At 34.6% G+C, this 24,304-nt stretch overlaps 1 long non-coding RNA gene across 1 annotated transcript; it reads left to right on the top strand.

Moving 5' to 3' along the window:
* Window positions 1-5,584: 5,584 nt before the first annotated feature.
* LOC138712057 (uncharacterized) lies at window positions 5,585-19,242 on the top strand. The gene is made up of 4 exons (XR_011335598.1): window positions 5,585-5,704; window positions 10,320-10,400; window positions 12,573-12,603; window positions 19,091-19,242. It is a non-coding gene; the product is annotated as an uncharacterized lncRNA (long non-coding RNA).
* Window positions 19,243-24,304: the final 5,062 nt, after the last annotated feature.

A 24,304-nucleotide genomic window follows, 5' to 3' on the forward strand; every position in this document is an offset into this window, starting at 1 on the left:
ACCAAGAATATTCAGTGCGATAGAAGGCACTTGGCATGCATACTCCAAGCAGAAAATGAATATTTTTCAACAACCCAAATGTCTTGTTTGCTACCATTTTCTTCATACTCGCCTTTTGCGTCGTATCTCTTCTATACTGACTTTTCATTTTTCACAAGTTTATTCCCTAGCGACTTATCGGACTGAAAAATACCCGCTAAACTATTAATAATCACGCTCCCTTTTTATTATATGCACAGAAGAAAGTACAATCTATTTCTGGAAATAAAGGAATGTCGTCAGTAGTATAATACCCCAAACGTACACTAATTTTCGATAGTTTTACTTAATATGATCTATTTCTGAATTTGCTTTCATAATTACAAAATACTGAAGTAATAAATACTACACGTCATAATAATTAGCCTATACTTATGACATTACCATAATGCACAGGATTCATATAGACCTATCATCACAAATATTCAATGTTTTTCCCTACAAACAAGAAGACAGAATGTTATATATTAATCTGCAAGAGGAGAAGGAATTGGTTGGGACACTGGCGGAGAAGAAACTGCCCACTGAAGGATAGATACATTAGAAGGAATGATAAACGGAAAAGAGTTCGAGGCAGAAGGAGATATTAGATGATAGACGACATTAAGATCATCACCACTCATTCTCCGAATCCAATCCCCCGAATCATAAGACCCGAAGAATTTTCCACGAATTAAAAATTCCGAAAGATACAAAGCCACGAAAGCACAACGAACTAACATTTCATTCTGTTGCTAAGATACGGAAGGTCAAATATTGAAAACTAGGCAGAAACGTATCGAAACTTACTGCCTTAACTCACTCCATAAAACGTGTTAAGTATTGAACTTACTAAGGTTTCGTGAGGCGTCTTCGTACTGTTATCGGAACGTGAGTGTTTGACGCAGACGTTGAGGAGACTGAAAAGACGAGACCAACCAGCCAATCCTCAATCATTATCCTATGTGCATTTCTCAAGGGAACTATTTTTCTTTTACGATTACTCCTGCAAAAATGTGGACCCAGAATCTCGTGTGATTGGGTTTGCCATGTGTCAAAATTTAGAATTGCTAATGAAAAGTCACACCTGATATCTCGATGGCACAATCAAGGTTTGTCACATTTTTCCCAGGAGTTAGGGATCGCAAAAAAAAAAAAATCCAAAGATCGAGCACGATTTTGTGACTTTACCACTCATGCACACATGTTTCCCAAGCAAATGTAAAGCTCTGTATGCAAATTTTCTTGACTTTTGTGCCGTTTTATTTCGGCACACTACTTTTTTATTTTCCTTTTCCTTTCTTTCTTTCCTTTCTATTCTTATTATTTTATTTTTAGTATTAGTTGACTTTACTCTTCATAGATGGCTTTACTTCTTCTCCATTTTCAGTCTTACTTTCTCCTTTAGATAACTTGTTTCCTTTCTTCCATTATAGCTAATTTATTCCTCGCGTATAAGGAGCGAACCTTAGTGATCATGTGACTTGGGTTTGGTTTGTGATTGGTTATTTCGAGGGAGCATTAACAGACAGTTTCACTTTGAGGGAGAATTTCAATTTGCGAAGAGTCTGGTGGAACGACTCGTGGAGGAAGGTTGGGCGACAGCTGGGTTAGCTGTGAGTTGGTGTTGTGGCTATTCGCGATGGGATCGCGGGTAACTAGCTGTGATGTGATGGCAGAGCAGTCGGGTGTCGAACGGGGATTGTGATTTATAGCCCATAATAGTGGTTTCCAGTCTGTGGAGCGGTGTACTGTGTGAGAATGGAAATATGAGAGTGGAAGAGAGAGAGAGAGGTCATTGTTGGGCTGGATGTGAGATCGATTCAGCAGGATTGTAGCAGGTTTTTGGTATAATGATAGAGTTGGTTATGCATGAATTATAGTAACAGTCTGGTATCTTTAAGAGTGAGGAATTAGTACTTGGCTTTCCTCAAACAGTGCTATATTAGTTATAGTGGGTTTGGTAAACTGAGATGTATTCAATGTCAGACAAGCTAGGACTTGTCGAATTAATTATTCATGATTTCAGCTAGGGAAAACAGATGGCATTACTAGTGCATGATTTGACGAATGCGAGGTCAGTGAATTGAAATTATCAACAAGGCTACTTGAAGGGTGAATTATGAGTGATTGCACGTTTTGTGAGACATTGATTCATAGCTATTTTTTTTTAATGGTTGTTAATAAATGTTCTTGAAGTGAGTTTAAGTTTACATTAAGTGTTTTCTTGTATCACCTTGTCAAAGAGATTGTCATCCCGATCATAACGTTCTACGGCAGGGCGAAGATTTATTATTGAAGTATTGGTTACTCGATACTTTTTTATCAACTATTCAGAGTACACAGTTCCCGACCGTTTCAATTTGAAATGGCTATCATTACCAATGACAAAAAATTTTTGTAATAGCCGAATATCCTGCTGCATTTTTCACTCAAGCAAAAGCATCCACACACGTCTTGTACAGTCAGATGGCCTGCAGGAAGCATACAATGATAAAGAGGGCTGAGAAGTAAAGAACATTTGTTCATTGCGAGCATGTTAGGAACGTTTATTTAGGACATTCGAGAGATAGCACCAGACAACAAGTTAATCATTTTATATGTCTTCGATCTCAATTATGTCACAGATCAGAGGGCAAGAGGCAGAAGACTTGCCTAACTTCCACGTTCTCCTACGAGTTTCTGGATCAGCACAATGCGAATTGGAAAATAATCACCGCACGAGCAATATAATTGAGGTGTGGCATAACCGTTTTCAAATTCCCGTAGGAAAACTTCATCCAAATTTTTATTTTCTCGTAATTATTATTGTATAATATTTTCGTGATTATTAATTTTCTAGAATTTGTCGTCTAGAAGAAAAGAGTTTGGGGGAAAGTTAATTCGGGATATCGGATTCGGGGAAATGTCAATTCGGAAGAATGGCTTCAGGTATAGTAGCCTCGTTTAATTATTAGGCAGCGGCATTCCTTTTAAGATTTGTAGGTCTTTATTGCATGCTCTGATAATAAAATGAAAGTCCGACGTTGTCACCTCTTGTTTGTTGCTGCTATATATTAATATAACATGGAGTATTGGAGCGGCCTTCAAAAGACTTGACGACAATGGACAGCGCGACATAATTAAAATTATTGAAACTACAAAGCTTCCGTTCATACACTCCGCGTGGAGTATTGGAGCGGCCTTCGAAAGACTTGACGACAATGGACAGCGCAAAATAATTAAAATTATTGAAACTACAAAGCTTCCGTCCTCTTTGACACCCCTAGCCTACTAATTGAACGTGGCCACTTTAATCACGTCAGCGAATCAATTGAGATATATGAATCATATGCGGATAAAAAGAGGACGGGAGAAAATATGAATGAATGAATGAATGAATGAATGAATGAATGAATGAATGAATGAATGAATGAATGAATGAATGAATGAATGAACGAATGATAAAATATTACTAAGCATTTAGAAATGGCCACCATGTAAATAAAATTTAAATTTCCAAATAAGTTTAGGCCTATACAAAAATATAGCAAAAAGTAACTAATATATACTTATAGGACAAATATTCATAACTTGGTTATTGGATTATATATTTTGCAAAAGCCCTGTAAAATTAACGCTAAAAGTGTCAGAAATAAGCTGCAGAAGATCCTTTACTATAGGTACTCCTATTAGTTTCTGAAAAAAAGGAGCACTAAAAACTACTAATTCGACATAGTTTAAGATAGTAGCACAGTATATTATATACAGTCATGAAGTCCAATACGTAATAAATATGCATCTATAGATATCTGCTAACTACAGTAGCGTGCAAATTAATCCGAACAACGTAATTACTTATGCAAAAACACTCAAACGGGATAAAAAAAAAAAGGAACTAAGACATACCTCAGTAATCTATGTGGCCTCCCTTGTTCCTAATAACAGCTCTAAGACGATTTGGCATGGATTCCACTAATTTACCCACAAATATTCTTCATTTCTTCATCGCGAAACCATATACCAATGAGGGCAGAAATCATCTTCTCCTTTGTAGAACAATCCATTTTTGCATTCTTCTTTTACAAATTGACCACAAGTTCTCAATGGTTTTGATGTCGGGTGAGTTGCCTGGCCAGGGGAGTACCTGAATATTCTTCTTGTTGAAGAATTCTGTAGTTTTTCGAGACGTATGGCATGGTGCCAGGTCTTGTTGGAACACACCTCTGCCATCCATAAATGATTTTTGCAGTTGGGATACGATTCTGGTTTCCAATAAGTGAATATATTAGTCAGAATTCATCATTCCCTTGATAGGTATTAATGCTCCAGGCCCTTCATGTGTAAAACAACCCCAAAACATTACTTTAGGGGAGTATTTGAGTGCTTGTTGGAGATGAGCTGCTGTTATTTTTTCGGATCCTTTCCGTACGTAAGAAACACGGTGGCCGTGGACCTCGAAATGAGACTCATCGGGAAAAAGTACATTCTTCCAGTCATTCACTGTCCAGTGTTGATGTAATTTTGCCCACATTAAGCGTTTTTTGCACATTACAGGGGTTAGAAGTTGCTTCTTAATAGGCTTACGAGCCCTTCGTCCAGATTCCAAAAGCCTACGCCGCACTGTTGTGACGTGAATATTCGCGCCAGTGGTAGCCATTAACTCGAGGGTTAAGTCGACAGCAGTTAATCTAGGATTTAATTTACTTTTCCTGACAATTAAACGATCATCTGCAGGTGAAGTTTTCTTTTTCCGGCCACAGTTTCCTTTTTTCTGGGGTGTGATGGATCCAGTCTCCCTGTATCGTTTTATGATCGAATTAACAGTAGCCAAACCGATGTGACATTCTGCAGCAATTTGGCTCTGTGTCATAGAAGAATGCTCTGCTAATGTTATAATTTTAGACCGTTTTCGTGGAGTTGTATCCATTTGTGAAGACGACAGAATGTACACAGGATTGCAGTATTAAGTCTTCAACACAACTGAAATGCTTATAAGTAAGTACAACACGACAGGCAAAATGTCACATTTTATAAAAAAAATAATAACGACAGACCTTCAACAATGGAATTACACGTACTACAGATGTCAATTAAAGCGGTATGGGCAGCTGTGAGGCCAACAATGACAAAAAATGTAAAAATATGTCGTGTTCGGATTAATTTGCACGCTACTGTACTAGGATCGCTACTATCGCCTCATTACAGAAAGTGCTACATAGTAAAGGCACAGTCTATTGTTTCTAGTACCCTCACAACTCAAGCTTCATGACTGTTGTACTAGACTGTGATAGTAGGGTCTGGGTTCCCTGGAAAAACCTACTGCTCACTTGTCCAGAACGTAGATGATATGGTCTGAATAACTGAAAGTATAATGTACGAATAATGTGGGACTATTGAACTTTCTGCAGTCCAAGAGTATGACGCACTTACAGCTTTGCAAATCATATATATATAAAAGCGACTTTTAACATAAATATTAATGAGGTAAGAAGAATGAATTATTTAACTCAGTTTGTAACTAGAGCAATTGATAGTCATGAAAGTTGTTTAGCAATTTTATTTTATCTCCACTTACAAAATTCAGGCCATTTAGATATAGTATCGCAATACCATTGCCATTCGTTTCTCCTGCAGTATATAAAGACATTGAGGTAACTGACTAGTCATGGACACGGCAATATTCTTCGAAATAATTCAATCTGAGGTATGAAGTAGGTTTATGTTTCATAGCTTTCTTTAGTCTTATTATTATTATTATTATTATTATTATTATTATTATTATTATTATTATTATTATTATTACTCCTTTTTACTCGAAGATAATACAATTCTATGTATATAATTTGAAGAATTGAAATATTAAACCAATTTATCTAGTAACTAAACGAGTTATACTAAATACTCAAATTTTATAGAGAAATGCAGTAAATACTTTGCCACAAAAATTAATTTTGAAACAATGGTGCTAACAGACACTGTATTACAGCTGTGAAGAGTGCACGTGTTATAAATGTGCTGACTAAAGGGACCTATAGAATACTTACTTACTGGCTTGTAAGGAACCCGGAGGTTCATTGCCGCCCTCACATAAGCCCGCCATTGGTCCCTATCCTGAGAAAAATTACCCATTCTCTATCATCATATCCCACCACCCTCAAATCCATTTTAATAGACTATTATCCTCCCATCCACGTCTCGGCCTTCCCAAAGGTCTTTTTCCCTCCGGCCTCCCAACTAACACTCTACATGCATTTCTGGATTCGCCCATACGTGCTACATGTCCTGCCCATCTCAAACGTCTGGATTTAATGTTCCTAATTATGTCAGGTGAAGAATAAAATGCGTGCAGTTCTGTGTTGTGTAACTTTCTCCATTCTCCTGTAACTTCATCCCTCTTAGACCCAAATGTTTTCCTAAGCACCTTATCCTCAAACACCCTTAACCTATGTTCCTCTCTCGAAGTGAGAGTCCAAGTTTCACAACCATACAGAACAACCGGTAATATAACTGCTTTATAAATTCTAACTTTCAGATTTTTTGACAGCAGACTGGATGATTAAAGCTTCTCAACCGAATAATAACAAGCATTTCCGATATTTATTCCGTGTTTAATTTCCTCCCGAATATCATTTATATTTGTTATTGTTGCTCCAAGATATTTGAACTTCTCCACCGCTTCAAAAGATAAATTTCCAATTTTTATATTTCCATTTCGTACAATAGTCAGGTCACGAGACCTAATCATATACTTTGTCTTTTCGGGATTTACTTCCAAACCTATCTCTTTACTTGCTTCCAGTAAAATTCCCGTGTTTTCCCTAATTGTTTGTGGATTTTCTCCTAACATATTCACGTCATCCGCATAGACAAGCAGCTGATGTAACCCGTTCAATTTCAAGCCCTCTCTGTTATCCTGGACTTTCGAAATGGCATACTCTAGAGCAAAGTTAAAAAGTAAAGGTGATAGTGTGTCTCCTTGCTTTAGCCCACAGTGAATTGGAAACGCATCTGACAGAAACTGACCTATACGAACTCTGCTGTATGTTTCACTGAGACACATTTTAATTAATCGAACTAGTTTCTTGGGAATATCAAATTCAATAAGAATATCATATAAAACTTCTCTCTTAACCCAGTCATATGCCTTTTTGAAATCTATGAATAACGGAAGCACTGTACCCTTATATTCCCATTTTTTCTCCATTATCTGTCGAATACAAAATATCTGGTCAGTAGTTGATCTATTACGCCTAAAACCACACTGATGATCCCCAATAATTTCATCTACATATAGAGTTAATCTTCTCAAAAGGATATTGGACAAAATTTTGTACGACGTCAACAAAAGTGATATTCCTCGAAAGTTACTACAGTTAGTCTTGTCCCGCTTCTTAAAGATAGGTACGATTATGGACTCCTTCAATTGTTCTGGTACAATTTCCTTTTCCCAAATAAGAAGTACAAACTTATAAATTTCTTTAGATAATGCGCTTCTACCCTCTTGTATTAATTCTGCTGGAATTTGATCGATACCTGGAGACATAATTTTTCAGATTTTGTATCGTAATTTCAACTTCAGAAAGTGTGGGTTCGGGTGTAAATGGCTCAGCAGTTTGTATTTGAATTTCGTCCCGATCATTTCTATTTGGCCTATGTATATTTAGGAGTTGTCCAAAATAGTTTTTCCATCTGTTCAGGATTGAATGAGGGTCTGGAAGCAAGTCACCATTCTCAACCTTGATCACGTTTAACTTTGCCTGATATCCATTCTTGAATTCCTTTATGCCCTTATATAAATCTCTAATGTTTTTATTTTTACTATTTGTTTCTACCTCATTCAGTTTTTCCTTCAAGTAATCTCTCTTTTTATTCCTAAGCGTACGATTTGCTTCCCGTCTTTCATTGAAATAATTATCTCTATTCGCCTCAACTGGATCCTGTAAGAATTTCAATTTTGCCTGTTTCCTTCTTTCTAGTACCATGCAACAATCTTCATCAAACCACTGTTTCTTTTTCTTAGTTTCTATAGAATACATTAAAATAAATTAAATATATATTTTATAGCGTTTTGTAAATAGGTGTATAGTTAATTACAGAATTAGGAAGAAAATATATGTAATTTGGCAACAGCGGTGTGCAGGCTTACGTAAGAAAACACATACCACGCACTGAATCTGAATAGCTGCAATCCATTCCTTAGTCAGAGGTGACAGAATTCCTAATGGCAGAAAATAACGATACCTTTAAATTTTTGTTTTGAATTTGCAAGAAATTCGTCGAATTTATTTAGAGACTGCAGAGGGATACTTATCAGTTTCTCTTATGTTAAGAGTAAAAATCAGGATCTACGGATAGTACTTATCGAATAAAAGAGCGTTAATATTAAGGTGAAAATATTTATTTTTCTGATATGAGTACTCATTGGAATTAATAAGGTATTAGAATGTTTTCTCGTACACTATCCACTTTGCACTGGTACATGATATTACTTCCACACTGAATAGCTGAGATATCAATCTATATATTGCTTTATTGATAAAAAAATAATCGTGGTATCACAGATAAATAGACAAAGTGAAAAGAAAAACAAGATAAACAAACAAACCAAAATACTGTATCAACACAACTTTCCACAAATTAATTTATATCATAAAAAGTGTTTTTGATTATCCAGTCACAAATAACACACCTAAATCTATTAAAATTAACAACATGTGCATTATAAGCAAGTTTATATAACATAGACAATGCAAATGATGTAAACTATTGTTTAGACTTGGCTAATCTAACCATAGGACTCTGTATAATTTTGGTTATAAGCAGGCTTCGAGACTTTGGCCCCAATACAATAAGTTTACTGTGCATGCAGTATAGGTAGTTGATAGATAGGTAGATAGAGATGTGTTGAGGTAACAACGTTGCTATTTAGAGTAGAGTACGATAGTAAGGGGAAACACACACATAGGCTACGTACATTCTGAAAGTAAATATACATTACACAATGATAATGTCAAAAGAATGTGAAAATCATTTATTCTTCTGTCTTTTATAAGCATTTGTGTTGGTAATGGTGGGAATAAGGATGTAGCAATTTTAATTTCTTCATTTATCCTAGTGGTCGTCTTTAGGAAGTGCTTTTACAGTACCGAATTGCAATGTACTACAAGATACATTCTCAGTGCCTCAAACGTAAATCTTTTTCGGTTATCTGCCAAAGTTTGTACTGCAGAAAGCTGCGCTCTACGCCGCATGACGTGATAGGAGCAAAACGAAAAAACCTAACATCATTGCAGTCTCTAAGAGACAGTCCTTTATTCTCCGGTGACTCTATGTCCACTAATTTGCTGTTTATGTTACACAATATTCCATATCGGTTATTTTTAGATGAAATTAATTTCCACTTCTGTTTTATACGTTCAGTAGCCGGTGTACTTGATGTCTCATTAATTCTCTGCATCATTTTCTAAATTAATTTGAGGGCTTCCGGCATCTCTTGCTCTGACTTTTCTAACCGTGCAATAGTTTCAGACACAGTTTGTATGAAAACCAAATTATTCGTCAGAACCTTCAAATCCAGAGCGTTTTCCTTTGCGTATTTGTTGGCATTCATTCTACAGTACCTCCACCTACTGTACGCTTTATACCACTATACTCAGTACGCATTTATGCGGATTTCCCACTGAACTGCTCTGTTGGGTCCGAAGTCTCGAAGCCTGGTTATAAGATTTGGGTAATCAATGAACATTGTTTAATGAGGATTTTTACTGTATTTCCATAAGTAAGCTACAGAATTTTTTACTTATATTGACTGATTTTGTAGATTAAGGTTTGACCCAAATTTTTCAAGGTCACGCTCAAATTATGTCATTACAAGATATGGACTAAATTTCTCACCATCTCTGTAAAATTTTTCGGAAAATAAAGTTATCAAGTAACAGAGGAATGGACAGTTTATGTCCTTTCTTTTCTTCTTCTTTTCCTTCTTCTTCTTCTTCTTCTTAACTAATATTATCATCCACACCATCATCATCGTCATCAACAACATTCTTTCAAGTATATAAACCTTAGTCGACCTTCCTCGAATTCCTCCGTCGATTTCTTAATTGCTTGGCATTATTCTCTAAAAAAATTTGAGTATATTGCAACACAAATATTTATTATTCTTCAGAGGTACATTCGGTTTAAACGTTTAATTTAATTTGTTTTCACATTGCTACATTTTCCAGATTGGGTTTTGCTTCCATTCCACGGTCCTCGAGGTTTCTAATAACATCATCGAAATGTTTTCTATACTATACTTCCAATAATTTCATTTTCAGGTGCGTCTGAAAATATCTTAGACAACAATGGCCATCAATCGTCCCTTTGTCTTCATCTTTGCCATCTTAATTGTGATGGCGGTACGTATAAACCTATAAACTTTCCACTACATTTAAGGTTAATTTAATAGTAGAACATGAGAAAATACAATTTGTAACCACAGGTGGTGAACCTCAAGTAATATCGTTAATTTCAAGGTCTTATTCTTTGAGATATTTTACACTAGGGATGCAAAACTGTGCTCCAATTGAAGCACGTGTCACAAGCCGGAACACATAACTCATCCCTTCTCTTCAGCCCTCACGTCATTGTGCGGTAGTGGGAGAAGTGAAGAGAGAACAGTGTGTTTGCCAAATGTCACTGAATGCTCAGACTTTGTGGATGGGGGAGCGAACTCTTTCCCCATGTTTCCACCTCTCTCTTCCCGAGTTTTACAGTCGTGTTTCAGACAAAAACGTTTAAAACAATTTTACTCGTGTTTGCATCCTTGTCGAGAAAAATAGTAGTTTATAGTATAAGAGAGTAAAATTATATTCTATGCGAGAGTAGAAAGTTTAGCGCCCGATGCGAAGTCGAGGGTAACAATTTCCACCACCGCATTAAATCTGTTTAATCTCGTGTATTTTAGAACTTTTTATCCATTAATAGTATCTAAATTTAATTTTAAGTTGTACGCCTTTTCTTTGTAATGTGTTGTTTGTGAAAAAGTTATAAGTGAATGAATGTATGAATTTTACGGTTGCTAATGAGTTGGTTGTCATGGAAAAATGTTTAATTCAAAGCAGTAACTTGAAAGCTTTTAACTCAATGCTGTAAAAAAAGATATTGTTTAGGTTGTAAGAACGATGAATTTGAGATCAGTTTAGACACCAGTCATGGATAAAATAATTATTTTATATGAAACATTTCATATCTTACTTTGGGAAATATATTGAAATAATTCCCAATATCCTTGGTCAGTTTACGACAGCAGTGCATTATGCTAATAATTAATAAATGACTGAAATATTTAAGTTTTTACCATTAAATCTGAAGAAATTAGATACGAACAAATGTAAGTTCTTCGTTCTGCAAAGGAATTTTGAAACGTGATACTCTATGACGATGTTGTAAATGTTAATGCTTGGAGAGATGCAGTTCTCGTATGCAAGAAATACATGAGGCAACGAGAAATGTGAACATAACAAATTGCTTTTAAAGATAACTCGGGAAATGTGATTTCATGCACATAAGTTTATTGGTTACTACTTAAAAAATTAAGGCAGTATGGAACTATTTGTAATAGGTTGAAGAAAATGCTCATAATACGACAAACAGAGAGTTTTTAATCCTTAATTAGGTTTTGTAATATAAAATAAGCTTTTCTTATTGGCTGTGTTCACCGAATGTGTAATTAATTTAACCGGCAGTTTAAAAATAATATTTTTCATTTTATTCGTTACTTTAACGTAAAATAATTCATTCATTTAGAATTTTAAATGTTTTAAATTTTTTATATCATGAAATAAGCATAGTTATTGTTTACGATGTCTACAATATTCAATCGAAATGAGAGTATAGATACATATTTTAATGTTTTTTTTAATTCGGTTTCAAATAAGCATGTCTTATTATACATGTTATTTAATATTGAATTAAAATTATGTTGTAGAGTTTATTATAAATTTTTCAAGATATTGATTAAAGTGAAATGAGCATTGTTCATTCTCAATTCTCCAACACTGTTTAAACACAAAAATTAAGCGGTATATTATCTGTGTTTTTGTAACGAATTTAAAAACAATTTATATTCCATTCCAATTAAATTCAACATGACAGGTGAAGGGAGTGTTCATAGCAACACAACTAATTGTGTACTCCCGGTTGGTTGAAACGTTGCACGATCTCATAACTCTTGTATTTTAAAATGCACGTTTTTCTGGAAGAGCATTCAAAATATAGCAACGTGGTATTTAACTTTTTTTTTTTGCTCTTTAATGAAGGAATCATTCACTAGAATTAATGACATAACTTACTTCAACTTGTATATGGGTATATATATACCGGTAATGGAATATTTATTTTCATAAAATTATGTACAATTTGTATATCTTTCGTTAATTGTGGTCCTGTTACATTCCACACCGGTATATATAGCTTTTTAAATATTAATATTTATGAGATAACAATAATGAACCGCAACATAACTTGTTTTCTTTAAATGTTATAACTAAATTATTGTACTTTCTTTCTGTTTCCATTTGTAATTTCAGATATTTGCCGCTGACCGCGCTCTTGTTGAAGGTGAGTCAAATACCAAATAAAGAATAAAATCATTCTTATAATGACTTGATCACATAATCTCAAATCCACAGGGACAAATTATACAATTGTTAGAAATAATTTACGTCACTACTTTCTTTTACATGTAAACCATGCGTAATAATATGTAAATCCACCGGTGTGGAGTAACAGTTAGTATGCCTGATCCTGAAACGAACGTGTCCGGGTTTAAATCGTGATTGAGACAAGTTTCCTGGTTGAGATTTTTTCCGCAGTTTTCCCTCAACCAAATAAGAGTAAATGCTGTGTAACTTTCGACGCCGGACCCCGGACTAATTTTGCGGCATTATTATCTTCTTCTCACTCAGACGCTAGATAACCATAGCAGTTAGAAAAGCGTCGTAAAATAACCAATTAAAAATAACATGTAGGTTTGTTACGTGTGTAGGGGAAGGTTGCCTATGTTGGACCAGTCTTTTGTTTTTCAATCCCATAATAATGAAATTAAATCAAAATATGTTCTAGTACATTGTACATTCTATGTACTTTCATCCTATAATGTTATATTTTAAATTACACAATTCCCAATAAGTATAAAAAGGTAAAACCGAAATCATGGAAATGGTCCAAATTGGGAAACCGGCTGCCTAATTTGGACTCATAGTGTCCGAATTTTGACCTCGCAAAAATACATTAGTAATAGTAAACAAATAAGTAGAAGAAGGATATATTTATTATAAATATCTATAATTCACCAAATTTTACGTTAAAAATGTATCAGATAATAATATTTGGTGAAAGAAGTTACACAATTCTCTGGACTTTGATGAAAAATTAAAGAAAAACAGGATAAATTAATTACGGAAACACTATTGCATTCAAGCTGATTGTTACACTCAGAATATTTCTCTTTGCATTAAATTAGTTTTATATTAGTTGCTTGTCTCGGTGACATAGCCTATTTCAAAATTACAGGAAAACTCATAGAAAAAAAAAAGTTCCCTGTTTGGCTACGAAACTCCTGTGAATAAGAAAATGTAGACAAAAAATAAAAAGCTGACATGATTTCCTCTTGTGTTTGAAAGTTACCAGTGGCAGTATAAAGAACCCCGCCGCATTGACAACACAGACTACTGTGGTGTTTACACCTCTTTCACAACTTACGGGTCCGACTTGGTGCTTCTCTTTCTGAGCTATATCTTCTTGTTGTCTCTTTTGCACCGTTGTAAACCCAGATTCGCCAACTTTTTAACATAATATTTGCTGTGATATCATTCTCATCGACAGTTTTTTCCAGCAGGTCGGAAAACTGATTAACACACTCCATACTGAACCCCTTAGCTTGGGCCATTGATGTCCCTTCTGGGTGACGGAGAGAAAGTTTTGAGTTTCGCTTCATAGAAGCACAGAACCATATCTTTCCGGCCATTTTTTTTCTCCTTGTTAAAAGTGTAGGGAGCATCATATTTTTTTGCGACATCAAAAGCAAGCTTATGCACGTCTCTGATTGCCAACCCATAAAACCTTTCTTCAAAGAAGAGAATGTGGTCGGCAATAATTTTTTCCATATCTCAATTGAAGGTTGCTTGCCTTCCGAAGGACTTCATTGGAAAGCGTTTTTGCAATCAGCATGTATCTTTGTTGTAGCCTATGGCACTCCATATACGCGAGCACACTCCTTGAATCCATAGTCACCATTTTTTTATGCTGCTACCGCCATCGTCACCATTTTTTATGCTGCTACCGCCATCTTCAAAGTATCATATCATTTCCGGTAGGTTCCCCTTTTGACATCTTGAAAACATAAAGACACAGAATCCCTCAATATATTACTTTTTCTTAATGTTGCCCATAATATAATGCTTTGTATTCATGTTGAAAAAAAATACTAACAGTTTCCTAAATTGGACCAGTCCAATCCAGGCAACGCGCAAGAGGTCCAACCCAGGCAACTTGTTCACATATGTAGTCAGACGACACTAAACAAACACATGACATTAAAAATTAGTTTTAAAACAAGCAAATAGTAGCTAATGAAAAATACTTGGAAAGTATAGTATAGAAATTGTTATTACTTACTCCCACTGTATACAGAAACTTAAGATCCGTGGCGTAAAAATTGTAAAAGAAAACACCAAAACACATTAACGGCAATCCTATTCGCTGAGATGGCTGCAGCTCGCTGAACTTAAAGATGAGTACCTCAGGCAGAGTTAGCAACCAGTGGTGCCAACAGAAATGTTTGAAATATTTCTTTATATTGAAATACAACTGCGGTCCAATTTAGGCAACGGTCCAATTTTGGCAACTCTCCCCTATCATTGTACATTTGTCTCTGACGTGAAGCGAGGTGACGATGATCGATAGTAATGATTAATTAAAGAATGTCGTTATGTCAAGCAGAAAGAAATCAAAGTAACCATGTTAATAATATTACGATATAAGGTTGGGAAGTGCTTTTAAAGAAATCGAGGAAAAGTTTGAAGAACAGTCAAAGCCAGTTTTTCAACTTCCCACATTTTGTACTGCGCTTAACAAATGAGTATTCTACAGTATTTTTTGCACGATAGTATATTTTTAAAATAATATATATTTTTTATATTAATATAAATATATTACCTACCTATGTTAGATTATGAACAGCTGACTTATCCTCAGCAAGACGTTTGTCATTGGTTTCGGTATGTGGCAGGGGTAGTTTCAATTAAAACTCTAGAGCTGTTATTTATATTATTACGTAGGTTAGGAAATCTGAATTTAGCAAAATCAACTTCCAATAGTGGCGGCCGTTTGGTGTAACGAGGAAAAAACAAGTAGAGGCCAGTTTCTGTCAGATCCTTTTCCAATTCACTGCGGGCTAAAGCAAGGACATGCACTAACATCTTTAATTTTTAACTTTGCAGTATAATATGCCTTCTGAAGATCCAGGATGACAGAGAGGTTTTGGAATTGAACTGGTTACATCAGCTCCTTTTTATGTGGATGACGTGACTATTTTAGGAGAAAATCCAAAACTGTTAGGGAAAACAAGGGAAATTTACTTGAAGGAAATAAAGAGATAGGTTTGGAAGTATTGTACGAAATGGAAATATAAAAATTGGATATTTATCCTTTGAAGAGTTGGATAAATTCAAATACCTTGGTGCAACACTAACACATATAAATGACACTCGATAGCAAATTAAACGCAGAATAAATATGGGAAATGCCTCTTACAGTTCGTTTGAGAAGATTCTGTCATCCAGTTTCGAAGTTAAATCTCAAAGTTAGAAATTATAAAACAATTATATTATCGGTTGTTTTGTATGGTTGTGAAACTTGGACAATCATTTTGAGAGGAGAATAGAGGTTAAGAGTGTTTGAGAGAAAGGTGCTTAGGAGAATATTTGGGGCAAGAGAGATGAAGTTACATGAGAATGGAGAAAGTCACACAGTCGCTATAATCTTATCCCACATCCCTCAAATCCATTTTTATATTATACTTCCATCCATGTCTCGGCCTATTCAAAAGTCTTTTTCCCTCCGGTCTCCCAACTAACACTCTATATGCATTTGTGGATTCGCCCATACGTGCTACATGTCCTAGCCATCTCAAACATCTGTATTTAAATTAAATCAGGTGAAGAAAACAATGCGTGTAGTTCTGCATTGTGTAACTTTCTCTATTCAACTGTAACTTCATGTCTCTTAGCCACAATTTTTTTTCTAATTTTCAAATTTATTTACAATTTACATTTGAATTGAATACGTATGAATAGATACCCGAAATGAGCATAATGCTCGTGCTCGGGTACAGTCCAGTAGTCTACATAAATTTTACAGGGTTCAAATAATAATGCTGATGATATAAATAATAGTAATAATAATAATAATAATAATAATAATAATAATAATAATAATAATAATAATAATAATAATAATAATAGAATAATCGTGACAGAAATGATACAAAGATTGTAATACAAAATAATTCTTTAATAATAACAATAATAATAATAATAATAATAGTGATAAAACAAAAATATTTACAATAATAAAAGAAATACTAAGACGGATAAAATAAAATATGAAACCACTAGCGAGAGTTAACACAACTAATGTTTCCTAAGCATCTCATTCTCAAACACCCTTAACCTCTCTTTCTCTCTCGAAGTGAGAATCCAAGTTTCACAACCATATAGAACAACCGGTAATGTAACTATTAATGACAGGCATTACCATATTGAAGTCTCCGACTTACGTGACCAAATACCAGCACGCTTGATATATTTAATGCAGTTCATATAGGCCTAGCAAATACGATTAAGAAATTATTTCTCCATATATGTGGTCGGAGTATAACCGGATGACAACGGGTCCTATTCTTTAAAACGATTGCTTTGACTAGTGAAAAGAAAAAAAAAAGCGCCAACTTTCCACTATCAGATGATCGCGTTTCCTAAACATACAAATAAGTAAACTGAGTTTTACTGGGACTAGTCTGAACATTTTAGATGATTTTGACCAATCGAGACGTTTGGTCAAATTTTCAATCTTCCTCTAAGTTACTTTTGAAGGAAAGAAGAATAAAATATTGCGGTTAATTGTTTCAAATGAAAATTTTTAATATAGAATCCTAAAAGAACTGCATATACAAAGGTTTGTTTCTTCTAGTTTTAAGGGAAAACATTATTTTAATTCGAAATTTTTTTATTTTCTGTAGAAATGGAACAGCTTTTACCTAAAATTGGAGGTGAATTTAGACGAAACACTGATCGAATTAATGCTTAAAAATCAATTCAAAATCCCGCCTTTTTAGTTATTTCATATTTTCTTACTTCTGGTAAAAGTGCACCACAAATAATCTCTTTTCATCTATTTCGTGAAGAAACACACACTATGATACGCCATCTTACTTTGTAAACATCTGAACAATATAAATTTTGACAAGTTTTAAACAAAAGAAGCTCTTCAACTTGTCACTTGTCTCGTATTTTCTTGTCATTTTGTCACTAACCAAAGTAGTCAATTGGAAAAGCAGAGCCCTAGCATAAAGGGGGGACGTAATATAATACAGATAGGGAAGCACATTTTTTTAATACACTTTCCTCAATAAAATGGTAGAAAAATGTCTAAATAACTGCAATATTATCCGAGTTAGGACTAAAAACGTGAGACGGTCAACTGACTTGGCCATTTTAAAACGGAAAGAGCTTTTAACCTTTGGTAGCTTGTCGCTCATTTTCCGTAACATATATTTTCCAAATCCGTTTTCCTCATAACTTATACAATTTTGGTACACATTCTTGAAATCTTGAATGCACGTATATCTGATATTGAAGAAAAAACCTGCCATTAGCACTGTTTTATCATTTGAAGTTGTTTTTATTAATAACACTTTATGTAAAAATAATTATATTTAATGAACACAATTCATTGCAAAAAATACTAAAAATATTTCTTACCGGTAGTGATATATTCAACTCATAATCGAAGAATTTATTAATACATTCAATAATAAAATAAAGAAGAAAACATTAAAATAATATTCAAAATTTTCTAATTTAGGTTCTGGCTGATATCTACATCCACAGAGCGTCCAAAATTGAAGTATACACTTTTTTAAATAACATTTCACAGCAAAGAAATGATATAGAAATACGAATTTTGTGGTTTATGATTCAGAAGGCAGTGGAAATATGTTTATTTGTTAAAAAAAACATGGCGGTGCAATTATCGTTCGATGAACGTAAGTGGATACTGAAATGTTATTGAAAAGTGGAGAAAGTTGTTGACGTTCAACGAAGTTGGAGGGTTGAATTTGAAGCACAGCCATCAACAAGTTTAACTATCAACCGCGCTACTGAAATTGAAACATTTTTGCCAGCTCATCAATTATGTCCCTCACTTTAAATGGCAATGACCATCCACTTGCCTATTCAGAACAATCCAGTTGAAGGATGATGACTGTTCAAAGGTGCACGACCTGTCGTGCACTCGCTATTGATTACAGCGTTGCACGATCTCATAGATTATGTATTTTAAAATACACTTTCTTTTGGAAAACTATTCAAAATATAGTAAGATGGTTTCCACCTTTTTATTACTCTTTAATAAAGAAATCATTCAACAGGATTAATGACATCACTTGCGGTTAATTCTGTATAATGTAATGTCCGTCCTACAGTTTACGTAAAATATATGTTCACAAATAAATAAAATGTCGTCATCCCAAGAATCACATTTTTACGTTACCAGAGACGTTTAGGCTTTGTATCTAGTTAGAAATATCGAAAAAATAATTCTAGCGACATAATATTTTTCTTTAAAACTCTGCAGCAAACACTTTTACAAAGGATTTCTTCAGATTGAACATCATGACAGCTTCCAGAAACCGAGAGACAGATTTTAAAATAGCGACATGTCTGAAGTTAAAAACAAACTTTGAAGGGAGCGGCTAAATCTGAAAGCTGATCAAACCAAGTATTCTAATCGATATAGAATTATTTGATGATGATCTCTGTTACAGGCGAATGCACTCAACCAGCATGCAAGGATTTGTGCAGGAGTAAAAGATTTGTGAGTGGAAGGTGCATATATTATAGGTGCGAATGTAACGACTAAGCGAAAACTAATGTCAAAGCTAAGAGATCGTAATAAATAAACAATTATATACATTCATATGACATTCTTCTATTACCCCATACATCACCTCTTCACAAATATGTCAGTTCAAAAGGATTCATGGTCATGGAAGTTCATTCTGTTCTATTTTATTGAAATGTATCTCACTATATTTTTATTTATTTCCTCAGTACAATTACTTCATTCTATTCTATTCGATAATTAACGAATAGGTACTTCTTTAATCAGCCACAGGTGGAGTATAGCTTGTACAGAACGGGATTCGTGTCCGGGATCCAATTAATTATGTCTGGGCTGATTACCTGGCTGGTTCTTACGTGAAATATTTCTTACGTTTTTCTCCTAACTAGGCATGGAGAGTATCTTAGTAATTTGCCGCCACTTAAATATAACTCCCTCTCATGTTTTCCTTTTTGTCTACTTGTTCTCCTCATAATAATATTATGCTCGTGTTCTCTTCGTTACTCTGTTTTCTCTTGTTCTTCTTCTATTCCCCTTACACTCGTTGTATTTCCCTCGTTCTCCTTGTCGGTATCCCAATGTTTCTCCTCCAGTACCCATGATTTCCCCGTATTCCTCCTTTTCTCCTTCTATTACCCTTATCGCCTTGTATTCCCCTTGTTCTAGTATTTGGATCAGCTTCAGTCTGCTTGCATTCTCTTCTTCGACTTGTCTTCCTCCTTTTCCTTTTCTTCTCTTTGTCCTTATGTTTCCCTTTTTGTCCCTCTATTCCGTTTTCTCATTTTATTGCCATTGTTCTGTTTTCCTTTCCCTTCTTCTTGTATTTCCTCACTTCTCCTTATATTTCTCTTGTTCTCATTATCTTCCCCTTGTTCTTTTGTTCCTCTTCTTTTCATTACATTCTCCTACTGATTCTTGCATACCTGGTCGTTTCCTTATGCCCTCTTCTCTTTCCTTGTGTCCTCTCATTTGGTTGTATTTCTCTTTTTCTCCTTGCATTCCCCTTGTTCCCCTAGTATTTCTCTTGTTATCTTTGTATTACTCTTGTTATTGTCTTCCATTAGCTGTTCTTGTTTTCCACTTGTTTTTCTTGTCATTTTCTTGTTCTCGTGTTCTTTTACTCTTTCATTCTTCTTTTTGTTCTTATAATTCCCTTGTTTTCATTGCCTTTCTCTTATATTCTTTGACTTCCCTTATTGTCCCTGTTCAGCCCTCGTTCTCCCTATATGCCACTTGCTATGCATCTTCCAACAGGCATTCACACCTGCACGTAGTTCTACGTTAGGATATGCAGTATACTAAAAGAATGTACCTGTCGACCTTTCTACTATAGGCAACCGACAAGGAATACTCAGTGCGCAGAAACCATCGGACGTGACTGCCTCGCGCAGATGACCTATGCTCCATTTCCCACAATGCTCTCACGTCTACTACAAGGGGTAAGAAAAGTAAAGCATGCGCGCCGTGAGAAGTTCGATCTGAGTTTTTCTTGTAGGATACCTATAATTTTTATAGAACTGCAAGACTAAAGTTAGGTAATCCCTTAGAGGAATTTTGGGCTCATTACTCCAATGTTACAATCCCGTCACCATTTCCACCAAATCTAGAAGTTGTACAGGGGCGATTAGCACTCCAATATTAATGACAGTAATTTTCACTATGGTCCAAATTCTGTGAATTTTTAAAAACAAAAGATCAACATGAGCAATTCAAATGATATAGCTGAGTAAAAGAAATTCTTTAAAAGAATTTAACTTAACTTTTTTTTAAATGTATTAGGAATGTTTTAATTTTAATATGTGACCTATCTTTGGTCCATGAATGTTTTGTATATTAGTACCATCATATTATAAATAAGACCGTTCTGCATGGATTTTGTTGTTTTGAAATAAATGAGCGTTTCTGAATCACAATTTCACACTGATTCCAAAAATGAAATCCGTTTTCGCGTAACACGTCAGAAATTTTTACAATTCAAAATTTTATGTTTTCAATTTTTTTCCTAATATAGTAATATTACAGTGTGCTTGTCGTGTGTTAAAAAGGCAGAATAGCTTATAATTTAAACTTTATTACTTAAAATGTGACATAATATATTTTATTATGTTTGTATTTGATATTTATTAAAATCTACCTACTATATCCGCCCTTGAGGGATGTACAAAATTGTATCCTCCACCTTAAAATGAACCGAGGTTAACACATCCGTTGTTTATTCTTTGAGATTTTTATCTGTCTTCACCCAACGTTATCTAGAAACAGGAAGTTGAAATGTTTATGCCCGTGTGCACCATTCTCGATTAAACTTTGACCATACTTAAGTCGGCACTTGACCATCTTCAACGCCAATTTGCGGAGTATCAATCTCGATCAAAGTTAAACAAGCGAGTTGATGATGATCATATTTGATCACGCGTGTGGGACCGATTATCTTGAATTGAACGGTCAAGTCGAGAAATCCAAAATGGCGGTACGATTTGACGTAATTGATGAAATTGAAGATGAAATGATGTATCTTGAACATGCAAATCACTGCGGAAATAACAGAATTGGTGTTATTGTAGAAAGAATAAGGTTGTAGATGAATAATAAAATGTTTTTTTTTTCTCAAAGTAGACTAATGTTTTATATATGTTTCTGCTTTGGAAGATCGGGACTTTTATTGAGGACAAAATATTATTGAGTCTAACTGTTTAATTTTGTTAACATAATAATAAAGTAGTTATTCTATGCCAGTAATAATATAGTAAAACTAAATGACCATTTTGTAGAATGCGAGATTATCACTTATTAACTACAGATTTGCCGTTTGAAACTATTAGGACCTATATCACGTTTTGGACAATTAGGCTATTTACGATTGAATTAAGAGAAATCACACGGATACCTTCCTTTCCCTCTTACTCCAAAATTCCAAACTTGTGAACGCTAAATAAATTTATAAATTTCAGAACAAGGATACTTTCCTTTCCCTCTTACTCCAAAATTCCAACCTTGTGCACATAAAATAAGTTGACACTAAAAACTTCCTTTTCGTATGCATAATGATGCGTATTCGACATACACAGATGAATTGCTTTTTTTTTTATTTTAAAATAGTTGTTAGCGAGGTATCCGTATACTGAAATTTTCCCAAATAAATGATTGGCACTGAAATGTGTCTTTTCGTAAGCAAGATGATGAGCATTCGACAAACACATACAAATCTGCTCTTTTTAGTAGCCTATTTCAAGATAATTGTCAGTGAGGTATCCGTATACTGAAATTTTCCCAATTATTATCAATAATATGAAATAACCACTGTATAAATTACGTTGCAAATTATGTGTGATGTTAAATGCAACCAGGTAGCCTACTTTTCTCTTAGAGAACTTCCGTCAGTACTTTATTCTCTAATATGGATGCAGAATTGCTGACGAGCTCTAAAAGAATTCCCATTTCGAACTGTTAGAAGTTCGGTGCTCTTTTCTTTTTTTCTTCCATGATTATTGAAACTTGTTATTTGAAAACTGCGAGGATGTTTGAAACAGTCCGACAAACAAAAACGAAGCGATAATTGACAGAATGCGTTCGTTCGCCGTTTTATACGCGGTAACCTAACCCTCAGGTGATTCTTCTCTAGCGAGCGTACCGTCAGCTGACGGTACTGAGTTGATCGAGGGAAAATGTCGGTGCACCGCATCTGTAACTTGATCATTGTCAAGAATTAACCATGTTTCCGTGATTGCTGATAAACGGGCTAGATGATTGAGAATGGTGCACACGGCCATTAGTGTCTCAGATCATAAAAAAATTACGAAGGAAAAATTTACTCTTAGAGACTGCTATTAAAACTAACAATGAATTAGAGAAATGACATAGGGTCCCTGTATATATATTTATTTATGGAAGTGCCATCCAGCTTATGAGGCTACAGATTTCCTTACTGAGATAATAAACCTATACCCTTTAAAAGTTGTTTTAAAATTAGAGGTTCAGTTTTGTGTTGTTGGTTGTCGTGTAAATGTGAAGTGTGTGAGTTCTCATTTTTATGCGAGAGTACAAAATAATAGCGTTGTGTCATAGAAATGTCGAAACGTGGTTGTGTAAATGATCCAAATTTGTTTTGCTATACTCTATGTGGGTAATATACATTAGTAAAACAGAGACAAAATAACAGCTTTTGAAAAGAATACTTACTTTCAATATTTTGGCATTAAGTTAGGAGACCAGGACAAGTTCTGGTGCCCCCATAAAGTATGTCGTAGTTGTGTTGAAGAGTTGAGAAGTTGGAAAAATGGAAAAAGGAAGTCATTGCCCTTTGGTATGCCTATGATTTGGAGGGAACCTACAAATCATGGAGACGATTGTTATTTTTGTACAGTTAAGGTAGCTGGATATACTGCTAAAAACAATAAAGATATTCTATATCCTAACATTTCCTCTGCCATTCGGCTCGTACTTCATGGTCCTGATATTCCCGTTCCGCCACCTCCTGAATCAGATACATTGCCATCTGCATCCAGTAGCACTGAAACTGAATCTCCAGTGGATCATATTTATGAACCAGACAATACTGGTGAAAATGGATGTTTTATTCAAAGTCAGCTTAATGATTTAGTGAGAGATTTAAATTTTGCTAAAGAAACAGCAGAACTATTAGGTTCTATGTTAAAGGAAAAGAAAATAATGGCTAGAGGTACATATGTTTCATGGTACAGGCATCGTGAGAAGAAACATTCCTTTTTTGCTGAAGAAGAAAATTTAGTGTATTTCCAAGACATCCTTGCCGTTTTAAAATCTCATAACATAAACTATAATTCCAAAGAGTGGAGGTTCTTCATAGTTTCTTCTCAGGCCAGTCTTACAGGTGTTTTGCTTCATAGTGGAAACATTGCGGACTAGAATAATAATAATAATAATAATAATAATAATAATAATAATAATAATAATAATTCTTTATTTATACTGGCAGAGTTAAGGCAATAGGGCCTTCTCTTACACTCTACCAGGTCATAAAGTAACTGGATGATAACTGGATGATAAAAAGTTTCTGCTCTGAACAACATGCGAGGAGGTCAAAGAGGAGAAAATTTGAAGTGCAATATTGAGGTAAGGTTATGAAAGTGCTTATAATTATTAATTGATATTAATTAAT

The sequence above is a fragment of the Periplaneta americana genome, chromosome 13 (genome assembly GCF_040183065.1).
Source record: "Periplaneta americana isolate PAMFEO1 chromosome 13, P.americana_PAMFEO1_priV1, whole genome shotgun sequence".
NCBI classification, from domain to species: Eukaryota; Metazoa; Arthropoda; class Insecta; order Blattodea; family Blattidae; genus Periplaneta; species Periplaneta americana.